Source organism: Rattus norvegicus, chromosome 2, assembly GCF_036323735.1.
Source record: "Rattus norvegicus strain BN/NHsdMcwi chromosome 2, GRCr8, whole genome shotgun sequence".
In the NCBI taxonomy this organism is placed as follows: Eukaryota; Metazoa; Chordata; class Mammalia; order Rodentia; family Muridae; genus Rattus; species Rattus norvegicus.
Window position 1 is genome coordinate 107,262,998 of NC_086020.1, and position 9,320 is coordinate 107,272,317.

Consider the following 9,320-nt stretch of genomic DNA (forward strand, 5'->3'; position numbering starts at 1 on the left):
ATTGATCCATTCTTTTCACCTTTTAGAAAAGCTCAAGTGCAAGTGGATCAAGGACCTCCACATAAAATCAGATACACTCAAACAGATAGAAGAGAAGGTGGGGAACAGCCTCGAATACATGGGCACTGGGGGAAATTTCCTGAACAGAACACCAATGGCTTATGCTGTATGATCAAGAATCGACAAATGGGACTTCTTAAAATTGCAAAGCTTTTGTAAGGCAGAGGACACTGTCTTTAGGACAAAATGCCAACCAATAGATTAGGATTTGCCAATCCTACACCCGATAAAGGACTAATATCTAATATACACAAAGAACCCAAGAAGTAAGACTCCAGAGAATCAAATAACCGTATTATAAAATGGGGTACAGATCTAAACAATTCTTTACTGAACAATATTGAATGTCTGAGAAGAACCTAAGGAAATGTTCAACAACTTCGGGGAAATGCAAATTAAAACCCTGAGAATCCACCTCACGCTAGTCAGTATGGCTAAGATTGAAAACTTGGGTTGACAACAGATGCTAGGGAGGATACAGAGAAAGAGAAACACTCCTCCATTGTTGGTGGGAGTGCCAGCTGGTACAACCACTCCTGAAATCAGTCTAGCGCAGTGACTGAAGAACAGAGATTGCCACACCTGGGTATCCAATATACATACATATATATATATATATGTATATATGTATATATATATATATATATATATATATATATATATATATATATATATATATATATATATATATATAAACCTCTACAAAACCCAGACAATATTGCAGATGCCAAGATGTGCATGCTGGCAGGACCCTTATGTAGCTGTTTCCTGAAAGGCTGTGCCAGAGCCTGACAAGTACAGACACGGACGATTGCAGACAATCACTGTAATGTGTATGGGGGTCCCCATTGGTGTAGTTAGAGAAAGGATTAAAGGAGCTGAAGGGGTTTGTAACCCCCTAAAACACCAATACCAAACAATGAGAGCTCCCAGGGAGTAAACCACCATCCAAAGTGACATATGGATAGACCCAAGTCTCCAGCTGCATATGTAGCAAAGGATTGCCTTTTTGGGCACCAATGGGAGGAGAAATCCTTGGTACTGCAAAGGCTAGATGCCCCACTGTGGGAGAATGTCAGTGAGGGGAGGAGGGTTGGGGTGGGTGGGTAGAGGAACACCCTTATAGAAGAAAGGGGAGGAAGGATTGGATAGGGTGTTTATGGTTGGGAAACTGGTAAAGGGGATTAGATTTGAAATGTCAATAAAGAAATAACCAATAAAATGGATGCTGAGATTCCACACTATACCTATCTGAATGGCTAATGTAAAAAACTGAAATATCAGATGTTGATGTAGATGTATATTTGGTATATTGAAATATCCCTGCATCCCTGGAATGAAGCCTACTTGATCATGATGGATGATTATTTTGATGGCTTCTTGGATTTGGTTTGAGATTTTTATTGAGTAATTTTGCATCGATATTCATAAGGGAAATTGGTCTAAAGTTTTCTTTCTTTTTTGGGACATGGTATGGTTTATGTACAAGCATAATTGTAGCTTCATAGAAGGAATTGGGTAATGTACCTTCTGTTTCTTGTTTTGTGGAATAATTTGGAGAGCATTGGTATTATGTCTTCTATGAAGGTCTGATAAAATTCTGCACTAAACTCATCTGGTCCTGGGCTTTTTTTAGTCGGGTGACTTTCAATGATAGCTTCTATTTCTGTAGGGTTTATGGGAGATTTTGACAGTTAATCTGATGCTGACTTAACTTTGGTACCTGATATCTGTCTAGAAAATTGTCCATTTCATCCAAATTTTCCGGTTTTGTTGAGTATAGCCTTTTGTAGTAGGATCTATTGTTGTTGTTTGTTATCTCCTTGATTTCTGTTTTTATGTCTCCCTTTTCCTTTCTTATTTTGTTAATTTGGATATATTCTTTGTGTCCTCTGGTTAGTCTGGCTAAATGTTTATCTATTTGTTGGTTTTCTCAAAGAACCAGCTTCTGGTTTGTTGATTCTTTGTATCCTTCTTTTCATTTCTATGTGGTTGATTTCAGCCCTGAGTTTGATTATTTCCTGCATTCTACTTGTTTTTGGTGTATTTTTTTTTTTGTTCTAGAGTTTAGATGTGCTGCCAAGATGCTAGAGTATGCTCTCTCCTGTGTCCTTTTGGAGGCACTCAGAGCTATGAGTTTTCCCCATAGTCCTGCTTTCATGTTGTCCCATAAGTTTTGTTATGTCTTGCCTTCATTTTCATTAAATTTTATAATGTCTTCAGTTTCTTTGTTTCTTCCTTGACCAAGCTATCATTGTGTAGAACATTGTTCAGCTTCCATGTGTATTTGGGCATTTTATTGTTTTTGTTGTTATTGCAGACAAGTACTAGTCCTCGGTGATCTGATAGAATGTATGGGATTATTTCAATCTTCTTGTATCTTTTGAGGCCTGTTTTGTGACTGATTATATGGTCAATTCTGGAGAAGGTAACATAAGGTGCTGAGGAGAAGATACATTATTTTGTTTTAGGATAAAATGTTCTAAAGTTATTTCTTAAGTCCATTTGGTTCATAACTTCTGTTAGTTTCTCTGTGTTTCTGTTTAGTTTGTGTTTCCATGATCTGTACTTTCCTGAGAGTGGTCTGTTGAAGTCTCCTACTATTTTTGTGTGAGGTGCAATGTGTGCTTTGATCTTTATAAGGGTTCTTTTATGAATATAGGTGTCCTTGTATTTGGAGCATAGGATACTCATAATTCTTCTTCATGGATTTATCCTTTGATGAATATGAAGTGTCCTTCCTTATCTTTTTTGATAACTGTTGGTTGGAAGTCAATTTTATCTGATATTAGAATGTCTACTCCAGCTTGTGTCTTGGGATCATTTGCTTGGAAAATTGTTTTCCAGACTTTTAGTCTGATGTAGTGTCTGTCTTTGTTTCTGAGGTTTGTTTCCTGTATGCTGCAAAATGCTGGGGCCTCTTTAAGTATTCAGTCTGTTAGTCTATCTCTTTTAATTGGGGAATTGAGTCCATTGATGTTGAGATACATTAGGGACCAATGATTGTTGTTTGCTCTTATTTTTGTTGTTAGAGGTGGAATTATGTTTGTGTGTCTGTCATCTTTTTTGGTTAGATGAATGTTTACTTTCTTGCTCTTTCTAGGGTGTAGTTTCCCTCCTTCTATTAGAGTCTTCCATCTATTATCCTCTGCAAGGCTGAATTTGTGGAAAAATATTTTGTAAATTTGTTTTTGTTTTGAAATTACTTGGTTTCTCCATTTATGTTAGTTGAGAGTTTTTCTGGATACAGTAACCTGGCCTGGCATTTGTGTTCTCTTGGGTTCTGTATGAAATCTACTCAGGAACTTCTAGGCTTCATTGTCTTTGTTGAGAAGTCTGTTGTGATTTTGGTAGGTCTTTCTTTATATGTTACTTGACCTTTTTTCCTTAATGCTTTTAATATTCTTCATTTTATGCATTTGTTGTTTTGACTATTATGTGATGGGGGAATTTCTGTTCTGGTCCAATCTATTTGGAGTTCTGTAGGCTTCTTGTATGTTTATGGGCATCTCTTTCTTCAGGTTAGGGAAGTTTTGTTTTGTAATTTTGTTGAAAATTATTTACTGACCCTTTAATTTGGGAATCTTTGCTCTCTTCTTATACTTATTATCCTTAGGTTTGATCTTCTCATTGTGTCCTGGATTTCCTCAATGTTTTTGGTTAGGAGCTTTTTGCATTTTCTTTGACAGTTCTGTCAATATCTTCTATGGTTTCTTTTGCCTCTGAGATTCTTTCTTCTATCTCTTGTATTCGGTTGGTGTTGCTTGCATCTATGACTTCTTTTATATTTCCTTGATTTTTCTCTCTAGTGTTGTTTCCTTTTGTGATATCTCTATTGCTTCTATTTTTTAAATCCTGGATGGTTTTCTTCAATTCCTTCACCTGTTTGGCTGTTTTTTGTGTTTCTTCTTTAAGGGCATCTGTTTAACCTGTGTTGTCCTGTATTTCTTTAAGGGATTTATTAATGTCCTCCTTAAACTCCTCTAACATCATTATGAGTTGTGATTTGAAATCAAAACCTTGCTTTTCTGTTGTGATTTGCTGTCCAGGGCTTGCTGTGGTGGGGGAGCTGGGTCCTAATGATGCCTGGTGGATATGGTTTCTTTTGGTTAGGTCTTGCTCTTGCCTCTTGCCATCTGCTTATCTCTGGTGTTAGCTGGTCTTGCTGTCTCTGACAGTGGCTTGACACTCCTGTAAACCTGTGTGTCAGCATGACTGGAAGACCAGTTCTCTCACTGGGGGACCTGGGTACAGAGAGCTGTGGCACAGGGTTAGCTCTAGCACAGACAAAAACTAGAATTATCCTGTCCCAGACTGTTCTTTGGTTCCTGTGACCAGAGGGTTTTTTGGGGGTTCCACTTGGGCCAGGATTGTGAGCAACAATGGTGGTCTCACCTATCCTCTCTGGTGTGCCAACACTTTGAGAATCCAGCTCTCTGCCAGCGGGATCTCTGAACAGAGAGGTGGCCGCCAAGTATTTTCGAGCAACCAATCTTCCCATTTCATCCCCCCCACACACACCTTACAGTGATAAAATTTATGGACGTTGTTTCTTCTACCATGTAGGTAACTGAAATTAGACCCTCAGTCCTGGCAGCATCCCCCTTTACCCTTTGAAACACATTATCAACATAGGCTTGAGTATTATGTGAAATTTATAAGTGGAGATCATGACCTTGAAAGTCCCTTAATGCATTGTAAATGTATGTTTTTAGAAAGTCTCATGCTTCTAGACTTTCTGACTTGCTGAGGTTTTAGGCTGCCATGTGTCCTTGTAGCCCATGTTGTTAGCCTCCTGGAGTCTGTCTTTTCTACATATATTTGAATGAGGCTACTTACTCCTATGTTATTATCTTTTTTCCCTGTGCCTTTCTCTTTTAGGAAGAACTGGGAGAAGGGGTGCCCTGCAAAGGGTGACACATGGACCAAAGAATTAAAGGTATACCAGGCAGTCTATAACTAATGGTTTTATAAATACTAGGCAAGAGTCTGTACATTTGGAAAGGCAGTAACAACTTATGTTGAACTAAGTGTGAACTGTGAGAAGTATCTTTCTTAGTATGGGTTTTATTGGCTGTGAAGAGACAACATGACCATGGCAACTCTTATAAAGAACAACATTTAATTGGGGCTGACTTACAGGTTCAGAGGCTTAGTCCATTATCACCAATATGGGAGCATGGCAGCATTCAGGCAGATATGGGGCTAGAGGAGCTAAGAGTTCTATTTCTTAATCCAAAGGTAGACAGGAGATAGCCTCCAGGCATCTAGGACAAGGCCATTAAAGCCAATGCCCACTATGTCACACTTAAGCCAACAATGTCAGACTTCTTAATAGTGCCACTTCTTGGGCCAAGCATATATTAACCATCACAAGCATTGCTCAAAGAGATGGGCTGGAATAGCTACAAAAAATTGGCATTGGGCCACCTTCTCATCTGTGACATTTATCATGAAGCAATATTCAGGATCTTGATTGGAGACTCATGCTGTGAAGCACAATGAATGTAATATCTACAAAATAAGGGAGAACAGATGTGCTTGGTTACATAACCCTATGCGACACTGGTTATCGTTATGAAAAGAATAAGTATCAAGTTTGAAAGATAGAAAAATTCAGCCATGACAGAGTTCGCATCACTTAAAAAAGAGGCCTATAATTTTCTTTACCTGGCAGTAGTCATTATGAGTAGGGTGTCATTATCCCAGTTGTTAGAACATGCAGCATCCTTTATAATCGACTATGGTACTGACCTGATTTTTAGTGGAGATGTTTAATTTTGTTCAAATTGTATTTCCTGGGCCACAAACAAAGAAAAGTTAGGGTAGAACAGGCAGTCAGAAATGGTTTTCCGCAGATGTGGACTTTTCTTTTTACTACCTTACTTAAGCGAATATAAAAATACTATGTGCAAAATCCTACAAGAAGGGGCAAATGGGTTCAAAGAATTTGTGATCTTCTCCACATAGTCTTTTTGAGGGTGCCCTTCTCTCCCCACTCCATTTGATTGGGTGTTATTGGACCTGGATAATTGCAATAAGCTGCTGAACTTCATAGTGACATAATGTCTCCGTCGGTGCTTTCTTATGCTCTCTGTGTATGACTCCGTAAAAGCTTTCATGATATTTTATTTACTTTTATTGGATATATTTCTTTATTTACTTTTCAATTGTAAATCCCTTTCCAGGTTTCCTGTCAATAAGCCTGCTATCCCCTTCCCCTCCCCCATAAGGATGTTCCCCCATCCAGCCCCCACTTACTGCTCCCCAACATTCCCCTGCACTGGGGGGTCCAGTCTTGGCAGGACCAAGGGCTTCCCCTTCCTCTGGTGTCTCAACAAGGCTATTTGCTTTGAAGCCCTGGGTTAATCCATGTACAGTCTTTGGATAGTAGTTTAGTCCTTAAAAGCTCTGGTTGGTTGGCATTGTTGTTCTTATGGGGTTGCAAGCCCTTCGGCTCTTTCTATCTTTCTTCTAATTCCCCCAAAGAGGGTCCTGTTTTCAGTTAGGTGGTTTGCTGTTAGCATTCACCTCTGTTTTGACATGCTCTGATTGTATCTCTCAGGAGATATCTATATCTGGTCCCTTTCAGCATGCACTTTTTAGCTTCAATCTTAACTAGTTTTGGTGGCTGTATATATATGAGCCACATGTGGGGCAGGCTCTGAATGGCTGTTCCTTCAGTCTGAACTCTAAACTTTGCCTCCACATCCCCCCTATGGATATTTTTGTTCCCCTCTTTAAGAAGGAGTAGAATATGAAGGAATAATTTTATTTCTTTCTGTAAAATATTTTATAATGGAAAATTATGCATTTTAGCACTTCCATTTTGGTTATTTCTGTGAATCGGCTACCTATGAGAGAGATTACAGAACAAAACTGAAGATAATGTAGACCCTAAGTCACATATTGAGTTAAAACCCCTAAATGTCTTATCCTCTGTCACAAAACTGAATCATCTACAGTTCTCAACAGCATTAAACTTTATTGGCTTTGCTGATGGCGTATGGTGACTTCAACTTCCTTACATTATTTGCCTAAGTCTTTCTTTAGGTGAGCTTTTTCTATTATTTATGGAAACCCTTATTTTTAATGTGAGTTTGAGTCTTTTGTCAAGTATACATTTAACCCTACTTGTTTTCACTTTTTTGTTTTCAATTTGGACACTAAAATTATTTCTGCAAGGTATATTCAAGCTTTTTGAAATGTGTTTACTTTTCATTATAAGAGACTTCATCCTCTGTGGACTAAAGAATATTCCTCAAAATATATGGAGTGGTGGGGATCATAGGATATATTTATGAATAAATAAAACAAATAAAAGAATATGCTAAGCTATGAACAGAGACTTTTGATAGTTTTTCATCCCAGCCTTTTCTGCATGCAGAATTGCAATTCAACTAAAAAAGGCTATGTTTCAAGGTAATGCAGCCTCAGGTCTTCTTTCTAAAACATTAAAAAGATCAGTTTTCTGTTTCTTAGTGTTTTTTTTGTTTTAATTTTTATTGAAACTCTTTCATCTGGTTCCATGTTAGATAGATTACATAATTCTTTCCATATCTATTTTCAGAATTAGACTTGCAAAAGACCAAAAGTTATTGATTTCACAGAGTAAAACATAAATATTTGTTTATCACAAGATCAGTCTGCTCTCAGCCATAGTGGTAGAAGCTCCTCTTTATAGAGGGTAATGGTCAATGCAAAGACTCATAATGGTCAAAGGGTTGAGAAAAATTTAGTTCTGCATGCTCAATCAAACAAGAGAAATATACTGTCCCTCAAAGGCTCAGGCAGCACCTCAAAAGAGGAATGGAAAGAATATAAATGCTATAGGATGCAGATATATGCTGAGAGAGCTTGTTTTCTGGACACAACATGGCCATTACCTCAAAGAACTCATGGACGCTGTGGTTACCTGTCTACAATTTGCACAAGACTGCGACCTGTAACATTTTTATTATGGATAAAGGAATGGCCTAGGATGTCTACCCCTCCCTGGGGAACTACTGGTTATTAGAGGTTGTGGGACTATGCATGTCACTTTCTCCAGTGATGTAGCCACTGTTGAGTTTCCGTGCTTCTGTAATGTGCCTGCTGTCGATGATTATTGAAGAGCCATAACTGAACTTAATGGGTAACAAAGTAAGAGCAAAACAGAGATAGGAAAATAGAGAGATTTTTCTGGGATAAATGAGGGATTCAGCAGGCACAGGAGGAAGATGTGAGAGTGTTGGGAGTGGAGAAATGTCCACAATACTTGTAAGAAATTATCAAAGGATAATACAGTTAAAATATATGTGAATATTTGGATGCAATTAGATGTACTTGCTTTACATACTCAGTCAATCTCCTCATTCCTTGTTACTTTACAGAGCTGCATTTTGTTTCTTATCCTGGATTCTTTTGAATGTGAATTTTCTTTAAAAACTAAAGTTAAATCTATCTATGTATATGTCTATTCTATCTATCTATCTATCTATCTATCTATCTATCTATCTATCTATCATCTATCTGTCTATCTATATTTATTTGTGTGTGTGTGCCAGAAAATACTTGTGGAAGTCAAAGTTTATCTTGTGGAAGCTGTTTCTTTCACTCTACAATGTGGATATTAGAGATTTGAACTCAGATCATTAAGGTGATGGCGAGTCTCTTTACCAAGTGTGCCATCTTGGACTTTTTTTTCATTATTTTATTCATTCACTTTATATCCCGATCACAGTCTCCCTTCCTTGGTTGCACCCTCACAAACTCATCTCCCACCACCCTTTATCTTTGCTTTCTGAGAAGGGAAAGCTCCCCCATCCCCCAATATCAACCTACACTAGAACATCAAGTCACTTTAGGACTAGGCACATCTCACAGTGAGACAAGACAAGGTGCTCAGGTAGAGGAATAGGATCCAGGGACATCCCCCACTCCATCTGCTGGGGGACCTACATTAAGACCAAGCTGCATGTCTGCTACATTTGTGTGTGCAACATAGGTCCAGGTCAAGCTTGTTCTTTGGTGGGTAGTTCAGTCTCTGGGAGCCCCAAAGGATCCAGGTTAGTAGACTCTGCTTGCAGCAGCTCTACGCCTTTCTGGTCCCTCAATTCTTTCCCTAATCCTTCCACAAGAGTCCTCAGCTCCATCTAATGTTATGCTCTAGGTCTCTGTATCTGTTTCCATAGCTTCCTGGTAGAACACTCAGAAGACAATTATTCTAGACTATGGTGTGCCTGCATAATGGAGTATCATTACGAAGGTTAGGAATTGGT